Source organism: Haliotis asinina, chromosome 2, assembly GCF_037392515.1.
Source record: "Haliotis asinina isolate JCU_RB_2024 chromosome 2, JCU_Hal_asi_v2, whole genome shotgun sequence".
Taxonomy (NCBI): domain Eukaryota; kingdom Metazoa; phylum Mollusca; class Gastropoda; order Lepetellida; family Haliotidae; genus Haliotis; species Haliotis asinina.
The window spans coordinates 54,468,326-54,483,124 of record NC_090281.1 but is presented as its reverse complement, the minus strand read 5'-3'; positions in this window follow the sequence as shown (position 1 = coordinate 54,483,124).

Sequence of the window (14,799 nt, the reverse complement as noted above, 5' to 3'; positions counted from 1 at the left end):
CTCGTGTACCTCTACTCTAAGAAGAACAAGCAGTGGGGAAGGTTGGTCGGAACAAGGCGGGTCTACAGAGTAAAACCTCCAGGGGAAACCGTTGTCTTTCAGTCTGTCATACACCTATACCTTAGACAGGACAAATCAAGAGGAGATCAAGTGTAGCAGTGTCGAATTTCACCCTGATTTAGTTTGCCTGTCCATCGGGCTAATTTTCTTGTAAAGATTTATCTCAGTTTTGATTAAGATCTGCCAGTCAGTTTCCACAGTCCTATTATTTCTATCCCGGTATCATCCTTCTCAAGACTCACTCTCTTCAGCGGAGAAGACTCATGTGACAAAATTACTTGATAAAATCGCTGATTTATTTGTGATTCGCTAACACTTAATTCCTGTAATCTATCCCGTAGGGTTGGGATCTTGCCCTCCCGCTACTGATGTGGGTGAGACTGAGTGATGAGGGTGGGGCTGTGGGGGTCATGGGGCGCGAGGTGGCGCGTGGGGGTGAAGACGATAGACAGCTGATAGGTGTGTAATACGAAAAATAAATCGGAGACTCCATCAAATCTTGACATGCTGTATCTAGCGATGATGACAGGTTCGTAGGGAATATATATCAGATGCGTTTGTGTATTTTTCTTCTTAAAGAGGGTTTCGTGAAAATGAATAAAGAATCGCCGCAGCATGATCAGTCTCACTTTCACAGGATCCACCAGTTAATATTCATCAGTACCCACCTGTTTGCGCGTATTCTTAACTCAGTTTTTCACATCGTATTTTCTCGTTGATATTTAGCTGCAAAAAACCCAAACAAACAGCTTTTGAACACTTAACGCGTAAGACGTTTTCAAGGTAAAGGTAATAATGATACTAATATCTGTTTGAGTGATTAAAGCAGAGTCAACTGCCATTTATATTAGGCGTGTTTCACTCTATAACATAGAGGATTACAGAAACAAGATCACGTATCAGGAGCTAACTTTGAAAAACTTCAACTGATTAAGATAATTACATTTACATTTCTTCCCCTTTGTAATTAATGAAATAATTTGGTCATAGGTCATGAGACCCAGAAGAAACCCCTTTAGAGAGTCCACATTAACGAAATTCTTAAGTACCACCTTTTGTCTGCAAGCTTTAAGAATAAAACAGGGGATAGAGGATAACCTTGCTACCTTTTATTGCAGACAATGTGTTCAGGACGAGTGGTTACCCATAACAGGCCGGTTTAGGGGCGTGTGGTAATATTACAGTCTAAAGCACATGGCCAGGCTTTGAGGATGACATAAATAACAGGCTAGATGGCACTGATGCCTCGACAACCGACCCTTACTGAGAAATGCCTGTTCATGAGTGACCATCAGTATCTGGGTAACGATAGTTTGTATAACTATACCAATATTTGAAAGTCCCTCGTTTCGGGTGGGTGGACAGGGTCTTCTGAGACAGTACATCTACCTGTATACCTAGAAATCATCCAGCGTTTTATTGCAACCATTACCAAAGAGTACTTTACGTCACTGACATCACGTTCATTTATCTTTAAGGGTTGCAACACAGCTTTATTGTCAGAATGTGCTGAATGCTGAACCCCTGGTTGAATAGTAATTCTAACTTATGAAGAAACAAGTCTAGATAAGCTGACAGTACGTTGAGGATCCTAGTTTGTTATTTATTATTTTCCAGAAATTATCATTCAAACTATTGCGATTTACTTTAGAGACTCGTGCAAGTCTAGCTTGTTGTATATGTTGATGTGAAGTCCATGACATGCTACTTGAGATACAGAGCATATATAGCCACATTTTTTTTCATAACTGTTTACAGTTTTTATGGGAACGTATTTGCCATAGTTCCACTTTGCGTATTTATAAAGTATTTCTTTGAATACTTGGGTATGCGTAGGCGGCGGTACATGGGGGTTGGGGGGGGGGGGGGGGGGGGCATGTTTGATTAAAATGTTTTTACCTACAGGTAGCTATAAGTGTCTTATTGTTTTCAGAATTGCTGCTGATGAACCTCCTACATCCTCAATATCAATATCGCCGCCACTGATACATTTGTTATTAATAAATATATGTCTAAATATTTGTGGCGCCCGTAATTTGTACTGAGAATGTTGATGTACTTTATTGTCTCTGAATTGTACTATATACATCAGTACAGCAATTTAATATTAAAAATATTCCTAAAACTTCGCAGAAACATTTCCGCAGTTTAACATTTGGTACTATCTGTAACGTCATGTTCTTGAATGCCAGTCATCAGTATAGCATTACCTCATTCATGCCATATATGGATACATAAATGGGTGCGTACATTGCCAGTAAATCTGTACTGCTGAGAAGAGATGCCAAAACTGCCATTTCCATCAAACAGGTAAAATAAATACTAAAGGAGCGTTTTGTGATGTGTTATATCAACACTTATGAGGCGCCATCCAGCTGCCATCGGTCCTTAACACGTCATTTGTCAAAGCGTTCTTCAAACTAACGCTCATGGCTGGATCTCGCCTTCTAAGGTGGAATGGAAGTTTCGGGTTTTGGTCAGACTGAGCACTTGACTCCATGCAACAGCATAACAGCCGCAGAACAATGGCATTGCTGAGGACAGCAGTGGACAATAATTACATCCCATTGTCTCATTATCCAGCACAGGTAATGGGCGGGATCACCATCCGTGAGGAGACTCGAGGGGTCGGGCGACCGTCGTGGTCATTGTCCAGTATTGTGGTTGGAGCTGTTCGCTATGCTGCCCCTGGGACCACCTAGATAGCGGAGGGTCGTGTTCTCAAGCCTCACTGAAGGACAGTGTCCACCTCCTCGGCGTCTTCGTACAATACTTTCCAGGGCCCTTCATGTCGCGCGAAGCCTTCGTTCTGAATGCAGTCCAATTTGAAAACGGTTCAAAACGACGCAGTGTATGGTGTTAACGTCTATCTTATACAGATCTTATACAGATTGTAATCCCATAAAGATTGCACCATTTTTCGTTTTAACGTGTTTATCAATTGTCGAAAATTGATTGCGACATGTTTGTAGTGTAGATAAGAACGAATCTTGGGGTATGTGTTGAACAAATGGAATATAATGAAAAGGAGCCAAGAGACATTCTTGATTTTCAGAAGCAGTGGAAATGTAGTTTTCACGTATTCTAGACTTGCAGGGGCGTTCTTGGATATGTTTGTTTTAGGGTCTGTGTGACAGACTATGGGCATGAGTTACAGTCATAGGAGGAGGAAAGGTTAGGATAAATAAAAAAAATGATATATTTCTCGATCATCGACGCCCCACCTTTATTTGTGCGCATAACAATTTTTTATTCCATTTAAAAAAAAAAAATAATTTTCACTTGGCCGCGTCCCGACCATCCATTTCTTCGCTATAAGAATGAGGGTCTGGAAGAACCAGTGTGACTGAGTCTACAACTCATTAACACGTTCTGAAGCTCCCGAGCCGTATTCCTGAGAATACAGAAATAAACGTGTTCCTCCCTTGTCACTTTTTTCTGTCAAAAATTAGAAATAAAGTCCTACCACCCTCGTCGCTTTTCAACAAAACGTGCCCGAGAAATATTTACTTATTTTATTCAGCTTTAGTGATTCATACATTTTTAATTTTCAAGTGAAATGTCGTTACACGTTCTGCCAGATGTCCCTGCATAAGCCATGAAGACGTTGTTAGTGCATACGCAGTGAAGGCATCAGGGACATAGCACTGTTACCAGAGGATATGTCGTTACACGTTACAGTTTCATTATATACCGAACAGTAAAAGAAAAGCAAATCTGTTTTTGTCATTTTTTGAAAACAGAAGATAGAAACATAAATGTCTCCTTTTATGTGATTATATTTTTGGGGGAAAATTCCGTTTCTTTTGCTGTTCTGTATATCATAGAATTACGTCATCTCTCATCTAACCGAGATGGTTTGGGTTGGCTGTTGTTTAACGCCGGACTCAGTATTATGCCAGATATATGGCGGGGGTCTTTGTATAATCGAGTTTGGACCAGGCAATCCAGTGATCAACAGCATGATCTACGGACCTGGGAAACGATGACACGTGTCAACCAAGCCAGCTAGCCTGATTAGTCGCCTCTCATAAGAAGTGTGGCTTACTGAAGACCAATTCTAATCCATACGTTCACAGTTCCTAATCCAAGATTACACAATGCCATTTGGAAAGTAGTTCAATCTAACATATATTGTATTATACAGTCTAGACTACCAGTTGTCCGCCTTCATTTTTAGTGGAAGTCTTGATGGCTGAAAGGGTTAGGCGGCTGACTTTGGTGGCGATAACAGAGATACTTGTCGATGCGTGATCACATGTTACATGCAACGATGTAATCACTAGTGGCGTAAATGTACAATTATCTAATTACCTGTTACATTGTAACCACATGCTACATGTAACGACGTATCCCCTGATGATATCAATACACCTTTGATTAGCTGAAACAGTGTATTCTGGCAGTGTTACTATATCACTGATCTCAAAATACTTGTGACGACACTTACTTTGGGAGTGACATTAAGCTCTCATAAAGCACTTAACTTGCAACCACGAATTCCCTGATAATAAACCTCGAATCCCCTGTTACTTGTATTGGCAGATCATATGGTAACACTACATTATCTCTGATTACCTGTTACTTGTAATGGAGCTCAGAGGGTAACATTGCTTTATCTCTGATTACAAGCTACGTGTATTGGCGGATAACAGGGTAACATTACTTTGTCTCTGATCATCTGTTAGATGTATTTGGGGAACGCACGGTAACATTGCCATATTCCTGATAACCTGTTACATGTATTTACCGATCATATTTTAATTGTCCTCTATCTCTGATCACTTGTTGCTTGTACGGGTGGATCACAGAGTAATAGCTCTGAATACCCGTTACCAGTATTGGAGGATCAGAGGGTAATATTACTTTATGTCTGATCAGTTGTCACGTGTAATGGTGGATCACATAGTAACAGTACTTTAACTGTAATCAATTGTCACATGTTTTGCGTTCTCAGTTTAAACCATATTGATGAATGCTCCTTGCACCTTTAATTCTAATTTTACACAAATAATATAGAAGTGAATTAGAACGGAATATATGCTTCAGTGCGATAAATGTGAAGCGTCCATACAATCAGGAAAGATTTCACTCAGTTTTGTGAAACTGAAACCACCAATCCATCTAATTAGAAAATTATTAAGTGTGGCAGGTATTTGAAACAAACAGATAGCCGGTTCGTGTGCCCCAGGTATTTATAGTTATATATATGTGGGATAGACTGGTGTAATATTTTCTTAGGAAATAATGATTTCGGGTCGTGGGGTACACTGTTAATTTCCTTCCATGAAATTAAGCCCACAGTTATTACACACAGACGACATACATCTGCAAGAGGACATGTGCAAGAAAGCGTCCGTCACAACAAAGTCCTTTACAGAAAAAAGTACAAAACAGGGACGTGAATCATTTGAAACCTTTGAGGTTCACCATAACGCTTTCGCGTATCGTTTTAGAAATATTTCATACGAGCTAATCGTTTGAACGTTTTGTTATATGTATCTCGTTTAATCTTTTTAAACTGTTTTCCCCATACCATTTTGCTTGATGTTTCGCGAAATGTGCAACATCTCAGTAAACACGCAGGCATCAAGCTGCATGTCTCTTCGCTTGAATCTCTCGTAAAACTCCAAAACAAAGGTGTACCTTGAGCACTGAATAAACTTATACGACTGTACGTCAGCGTCTTGCAGCAAGGTCCAATCTCCGCAGTTAGACAAGATGGGGCGACTTAATCACGTAATTACACAGGGGGTCAAAATAATGTTAGAGAACCTGGGTGGCCCTGGTATAATGCCTGCATCAACAGCTACAACGCAGTTCCCTCCTTTTGTCGTATATAGTACGTGTGCGGCGGTGATTATGGGAGCTTTAATCGGGTGGGAAGAATGCTGCGGCAGGGCCGATCAACGGGGCTAAACACTAGCTGGTGTTATGTCATCGGAATTCGCCTAGAGGGGAGTGATTTCGAGACGCTGGTATGCGCCTAGAAACTGTTAATCTGCAGAAACATTACAAAATGACTAGTCAGTCCGCTTGTTTGGACTTACTCTATATGGACATCTCCTAGTAGAATTTATTGAGTGAGTTTGGAATAACGATGCTTTGAACAGTGTTCTAATGATATCCCGCCGCCTCAGTTTTACGTTGGAGAAAGTGATGAGCACATCTTTGGCGTTCATCGGTTTCATGAAACCCACCAAAGTTGTTTGTTCCTTTCTAATATAGAGTGAGTGGGTTTAGATTTAGTGAGTGAGTGAGTTTGGTTTTACGTCGCTTTTAGCAATATGCCAGTATTATCACAAAAATGGGTTTTACACATTGTACCTGTGACGACCAAACGTTTTAACCACTAGGCTACCTCACTGAGGTTAGTTTTACGCAGTATTCAGCAATATTTCAGCTATATAGCGGTGGTCTGCAAATAATCGAGCCTTAGCCAACCAATCCAGTGATCAACAGCATAAGCATCGATCAGCGCAGTTGGGATACGATGACGTGTCAACCATGTCAGCGAGTCGTCTCTTACGAGACAAGCTGAAATTGCTGAAAACAATTTATATCCCTACGTTCACGGGTCTTCAAATGAAGAAACATAGTCGGTAAACACCGATATTCTAACCAAGGAATACCCCAGGAACAGCACCGACATTGTATGATAATTGATGTCCTTTCACAGAAACATCAGCGTGGGGGATTCCTGGCTGACATTGAGTAGGAGAGTGAGGCTGGAGGAGAGAGAGACTTATGAACATTTCTGATAGTCATACAAAGGGTTAGAGTGTCAGCGCCAGCAAACAAATCGTTACATGAAAACATACAGCCGTGGGTATTGTGTCCGAACAATGCAGGCCTGTATCAAACATAAACCAGTTTTAATAACGATGATGACACACCACAATGGTGTTTGGAAATGTGTTTGCAGTCTTCATAATGACCCGTCACAATTCTGTGCAGGTAGTTGTCACGTACATGTCATGTTCGTGGGCGACAAAAAACGACGTTGTTGGTCACGTCGAATGTTGTGCCTGCTGCAGGTGGCGGCATATTCGGGAGGTGTAAATCCCACCTGACACAGATCGCTGTCAATTACACATCGCACCTGACGCAGGTTGTTGTCAATAGCTGTCCGTCACGCGACTCTTGTCCCCAACACAACAATCCGCTTAGTGAGGTTGTTGATGTCATCGACACGCCAAAGCACACATATTCATTCATGTCTCCCGCCGCGAAGTATTAACAAACAAATAGTTCCGTGTCCACAGAAACTACATCGGATAAGGGCCACCCCCGAACAGAGAATTACCAAGGCCACGTGCGGTCTAACCTCTGACCCTGTCATGTCAGACTCGTGTACTTTGCGTGGCAAAGCGGGACTCGAAGGACATATTACGAGGGGCTGGGTATTTCTGTTATCGGCTGGTTGGTAGTGTTCTCCATGTGATACCTCTCCGGGGAGCCTTACCTCCTCAACAAGCTATCATAGACTATGAAGTACCAACCCAGGCTGACCACCCAGCTGAGTTCGAATTTCAGTATAATGTAGCAAAGCTGATCAAAGACACAGAACAAGACACACACGTATGTGTAGAGCACTCCACCTACTTTGGGTAGTTGGAGTGGATGTGTCTGCGGGAGGTGGAACTGTGCGAACATGATAATTATGTCATTAAAATGTTCAGACTTTTAGGAAAACTAACAAATAATAAAGTGGAATAAATTTAAAATTAAGTATTACTCAAGTGTAAATGATTTGTCGTGTCCAGAAATTATTGATTCTTCTGGGCACTAACTGGATTTGTTGTCCAAATAAATATATTTTTGTAGTCTTAGATAAGATAAGTTTTTTTGGGGGGGGACTAAATCTCAGTTTAGTACAAGCTTAAGTACAAACGGATTCTATCTATTTAAATCACAGGTTGGACCAAATGATCAAACGGGAATGTCAGCACAATTCACGGGTACAAGGACGGGTAACTACAGACTGCTGTAAACTTCAGTATAGAGCTCAGGTAAAAAATCAGGTGAAGTTACGCAACGCTGGGCGCGGAGAGTCCTTGGATGGGTGTTTGGAAGTTTGAGTCCTAAACGTTTCTAAGACTTCAGTCCTGCCCCGCACCGAAGACCATGTGATACATGTCGTCTCACCTTGAATGAGTTGGTTCAAAATTGCCTCCGTCCTCTCAACAGAAAATGGGTACCCGGTGGGACTGGGCAAGTGACTGTATCCGTCTAGCGTCTAACAGGAAGTTTGAGTAATAATGCGCTGTGCTTTGACTGATAGCTCTATGAGCATACCTGGTGTGGAGTTTAACGCCATATGGACACATTAATAATATTTTACATCTAGCGGAATAGATCCAGACTGCCGCACAGTTAATGAAGCAAATATGCCTAATGTAGTTTATACAAGTCTGTAATGTGTGGCAGGGGTTCCTTTTCGTTAATCTAATTTTAATCTATAAACTTTTTTATATAAATTATGTTCATTTCAGAGACTAGCTGTTAGTCTAAATTGGATCGTACGCCGCGTTTACATAATTCCAGATCCATCACAATGGAAGTCACCGGAAATGGGATTTTCACGCATGCTATTGTGGGGAATCATATTTGAGCCTCAGTTTGGCGTGATGAGCGAACCCCTTCAACCACAAAACTTCCGCACTAATACAGATCGGTGCCAGTTGGCGACCTTTGTGTGTAGCCGATTAGGTGTGTCTCATAACATATTGCTACAATATTGGTAAAAGTGGCGTAAAACCCTCAAGAAGGCCAAACTGTTGAGACTGATGCATGCAATGCGAGCTACGAAAAATGCGAAAACATCAGTAAAATTAAGTAAAATCCTTCAGATGGAAACAGTTAGTGAGTATGGTTTTACGCCGCATTTAGTAATTTCGAAATGAGTGAGTAAGCATAGGTTTCCGCCGCTGTTAGCAATGTTCCAGCAATTCACGGAGGGGGGACACCAGAAACTGGCTTCACAGACTGCACCCATATGGGGAATCGAACCCAGATCTTCAACATTGCGAGTGAATACTTTAACCAAAAGGCTACCTAACCCCTGCAAGATGGAAACAAAACATACTTTGATGTAGGCTGGGATAGTTTCATTCTTGGGTATAGTGTACATGTACATGGTGCTGAAAAAAATCATACTTAGAGCAATTCGAACCACTTACAACTGTGACCCCTACACTGGTAGAGACATTTATGCTTTTATCGCTATATTCACCAATATCCCATTAATCATAACCAGATTCCGATTACATGCACGTTATTATTTACAATATCACTACACGGGGTGTCTAGTTGTCAATTCAAATATGGATACGTCAACTGACCTTCGTGTCACATCCCATCTGGTCGTCTGCTGTACATCAGGGGAGGTTACTCCAAACCAACTTAATGTTGTCACGCACAATACAGCTTCGCGTTGCCAGGGAGACCGCAGAGTGTTAGTGGAAATCACACCGTGTTGTTTTTGTTGACTGTTGTTGTCAGCACGAAGTGACCTTGAAAATGAAAAAGTCAGTTTCAGACGACGGACCCTCTGTTAGTGTCGGGATTCATGTTGATCTATTACGTATGCTTTGAATTAATAGTTTTTTTTGGAAAAAAATAGGTACACCAAATCGTTTTCTCAAATAACTTTACAGGTTTACATATAATCCATAGACAAGTCAACGGGTCAAGACATACATAAAACTGTCTTATATTTAAGATAATTGAGGTGAGCAGGATTTAAAGTCGCCTTCGAAATAACTGTACCTATAGCCACGCGTGTATGTCTGTCTTTCTATATGGCCGTAGGGTATCAATCGATATAACAAATGAATGAATAAATTTGATCTGATCAGTGATTGGTATTTTGAGCAATAGACAACGCCTAGTGAAATAATGACATGTTTGTCTTGCTACATATTGCTGTATTCAATCCCATTAAAAAAGTAGGGGATATAGGATTTACAAGATTGATAAAATACAAATGATGAAGCCAAGGGGGAAACAGATGACCAAAATGAAATTAAGCCGAAATGTGGCAAATTATTCCATTCCCTTGGAAATGTTTCATCAGTATGGGTATATAATATTCTTTTGCACATATGCATTGACACTGGTTTGTGGTATGCTCGCAAAATGGAATATCCCCTACTTTTTTAGCGTTATATATGACCATCATCTGTCAATGTTATTGTTTGTGTGTCTTTGGTGTCTTTATGGTCAGTGAACAGGATCGGGTAGTCAGACACATGTCATCGGTTCCCAGTTTTGCAGATCGATGCTCATGCGGTTGATCAATGGCTCTCTGGTCCAAACTCGATATTGACACACCAACACCTTAAAGCTGGAATATTACCGATTGCGGCGTAAAACTTGACTCACTCACTTTTTCTGGGCACCCTGCAGAGTATTGACTTCTTTTGTGATTTTATGCCAACAGGTGCCTATTTCAGCACGTTATACATGCAAACAAGTGGAAAACATCTTCAAATCTAATCACTCCCACAACCTCCAGAAGGTTACATATTTCCACCAACACACACAACAACACCGGAGTCTGGTGTGCCTCTGCTCTTCAATGTAACAAAAGTAATTGTTCGGCGTTAGCAACACATCGGCATAAAAGTGTGTCAGCTTTTGTGAGGTTTCGCAAACGGCCTTGGAATGCCAATTCGTGATAGTGTTTTCTTTGATTCTAAACAGCAAATATAACGCCATTGGAAGATATTACTGTTAATTAATCAAATTGGCACTGATATTACATTGCGACAATGCCCCGAATTCCGCTCTCGGAACAATGTCTGGGAAAACGGACTCGTCTGGGAAAACCGTTGGATATGCAGAAATACATTCACTGCTCCAATGTCAAAATGTCAGAACTGAAACCAGAAATATTTACACATTTCTCCAAATAGAAGCATGGAAATAAACTCACGACCACGAGCAGCCAATGTTGATGGAACAGTTTCCAACTTCCTGGTGAAAAAACGTTCCATTTCTCTTCTGACACAAAGACAAAAATATCTGATTTTACTTTTCCTTTGGTTAAAATAATCGAAACGTCAAATTCTTGTGCCAAAGAGGCCAATATATCTCTTCTATCCAGCAATTGTAGACAAAACGCTGATTCTTCATAAACAGTGTGGCTATGGGGGGTATCTGCTTTCTGGTCGACAGGTATTTCAATAAGGAGAGCTCAGGCTTGCCTCATAGTAAAGGCTGATCCTCTCTCTTCTATTTGATCTCCCCTTGCTTGTATAGCGACTCAAGTGCATCTTCTACACAGTGGTTTCTGTCCCATATTTCTTGTTAACAAAATTCCACACACATTCTGTGTTTGGTAAATAGCCAGAGATGTGTTTTGCTTCTCGTGGAAATCCTTCTTGCGATGTGTGTGGCAAGTGAAAAACGGTCGGGATCAGTTTTGACGAAAACATTCCATATATCCAATCCCCCAGTAGAGAAACCCTGATGTCGATGACGTCATTGATGTCATTGCCTCTTTGTGACGTAACAATAAGCAATAACGACAGACAATTAGAAGGCATTCAGTAACCTATCTACACACAATGGTGGAAAACCCAATCTTGGTGTTTTTACTGACAGTTTTAATATATTGCCGCAATATACTACAAATACATTTGACAATGCATCTCCTCACCATAACACAAACTTAAACACTAGCAACGAAATATTCCACAGCTTCAGTTTAGTTGGGGCTTATCTAGTTCTGAAGAACAGGACTAGGCTACCAGGAGAGAAAATTGAGAAACAGATTGATTTATACAAAGGTAGGCCACGCGGTTTTGTTTTACACACACACACACACGCAGAGAGAGAGAGAGAGAGAGAGAGAGGCACGCACACACAGAGAGAGAAAGAGAGAGAGGTAGGGGGGAGGAGGAGTCAAGTACGGTACACCGTCATAACGAACTGTGGTAAGGAACTGATTTTGATCACTACTACTAGCTTCAAATTAATCGAAATGTCTGTAAAACTACGATTGTATCGAACAAAGTTATAACCATAGTTACTGTATTTACTTAAAATGTTCGAACACATGAAATAATGTGCCTTTAAACGACGTTATCGATTTCAAGTTGCTTTCACGCTTTGATCTATGACCCACTTCTGTCCATAAGACCTTTCCTTTGAACAAGAGACACACGTACATTCTGAAAACATGAAAAAGGTTCGTCTTAGGCATTTACATTTTTAAATACCAAAAGAATTACAGACATTAAATCGTAGAAGTACAAATATTCATAAATATGATCACCCATTTTATACCAAAATACAACTCTACTCAGTATGTCTATATCATGGCGACGATGTCAATTTTGGATAAATCAAATGCACGTCATGTCGATTTCAGAAGTAATGAGAGACATTTCATACATGACTTGCATTCAGCGAGCGTGTATGCTCGGTAGATCTATGGCTGTAAGTTGATCCGATTGCCATAGGAAAATACAACCTCCAATGTCTTCACATCCAACACAAACACACCAAGATGGGAATTGTTTGTATAGCATTATGTTAAAGCAACTCGGATTTGTCGGTCGGAATTTGATCGCTATGCGCTTTACAACATAGCCATGAGTTATCTTAGGAGAACGCTAATGCGAAACATGCACTTTCCGTGATATCCGACAGCTATGTCAGCGAGTGAGTGAGTGAGCTGGGTTTTATGCAAGGCCATGGCGGGGGCCGCCTCACACAACGTACACATGTGGAGAATCGAAACCTGGCCTTCAGCTTGACGGTAGAACGCTTTACCCACTAGACCACCGTCCCCAGATATTAGAAAAAAAGATCCCCGCAGTTATGTTACAGTCATATTGTGAAATCAGTCATTTCATGAAATGACAAAGGAATCAGCCATTTGTGTAGCAACAAGCAATACAATCCAGTCATTTCATGACATTTCACCAAATTACTCACTAGACCACCGCCCCCAGATATTAGAAAAAAAGATCCCCGCAGTTATGTTACAGTCATATTGTGAAATCAGTCATTTCATGAAATGACAAAGGAATCAGCCATTTGTGTAGCAACAAGCAATACAATCCAGTCATTTCATGACATTTCACCAAATTACTCACTAGACCACCGCCCCCAGATATTAGAAAAAAGATCCCCGCAGTTATGTTACAGTCATATTGTGAAATCAGTCATTTCATGAAATGACAAAGGAATCAGCCATTTGTGCAGCAACAAGCAATATAATCCAGTCATTTCATGACATTTCACCAAATTACTCACTAGACCACCGCCCCCAGATATTAAAAAAAAGATCCCAGCATTTATGTTACAGTCATATTGTGAAATCAGTTATTTCATGAAATGACAAAGGAATCAGCCATTTGTGCAGCAACAAGCAATATAATCCAGTCATTTCATGACATTTCACCAAATAATTTAATTTGCAAAAGTGGACCACGGTTTTAACATCACTTATTGTCACTAACAGTTAAAACTTGTGGCAGCGACTGTTGCACTTCAACTTGACTTTGAAGCATTTACACCTGTTTGTCTGACATGTGCTGTGTCCAAAGCAGCCATACCTCACAAACCCCTGTCCAACACATATAGATGAAATGCAAGTTCATGAAATGGCAGTATATTGTATTGTTACAGAAAAAGACGCCAAATGGCCGAGCCCTTAATGATTTTATGAATTTTTTAATCAGTTCACGAAATTGCTGATTTCACAATCTGATTGCTACATATATTTGTCCCTCAGACGCAGTGGCGATCCTACATGCATGCATGATAGCGTATTGAGAACTTGACGGGCATTTACTTGACTGCCTTCTCGTTATAACTTATTTAATCTATATAGGTAGACAATAAAACGTCTTCTCATTTTGGCTTACATATAACAAGGTGCACGATTAAACGATTAAAACGCCATCCTTCTCATCTTGGCTTATGCAGAACAACATGGACAATTCAAGTACCGGTCTGCTCATTTTGGCTTATTGTGAAAAAGTCGGATGGTTCAAACCTCTGCCTTTTCGATTTCCTTAATGCAAACAACGACAATACGCATGTTGGTTTATTGTACACTGGGTGGAACGGTAAAGTATCTGCATTCTCATATTGCCTTATAATTATTGTGAACTTGGTGGGCAATTAAGGCACATGTTTTTCAGTTTGGCTTATTATAAACCAGACACCTGCCTTCTCATGGTCTTTTGTGATCAACTATTACAGTACTGATATTCAATTCGACTCGGAGTGAGCTCTACGGATATAATATTTGTATATTTGTAATGTGAGCAGCATCTCGGTGTATCTGCTATTGCCGTTATCGAGCATGCAAACAGTGTCAGCAGCTACACAGATGAGTCGTTCACATTGATAATAAAGAAGCTGCATATTCATAGAATTCATCCCGTTGTTCACAACAAGTAAAGGCCACTCCAAGAAGTTAAGATGTGCCTGTTGATGGAAATCAAACAATTGTACATAAGTGAAAGTATAACAATTCTATCTCGTTTCTATTCAGTGCACCGCTGAAGCATATTTAACTTTGGATCCTCACAGTTCAGTCGGGAAGGTGATCTGACAGATATTCAAACTGAATGGAAACATCAGTTTACTTACAGTTATCTTCGAGTTAATCAGGTTCAATTTCTTACTGTGAGTTTTAAATGGGAACGATGAATGGTGTAGATTCGAATTCGAGTGGAAGACAATTTCACGAAATGTTAAGGAGCATTCCTTTTA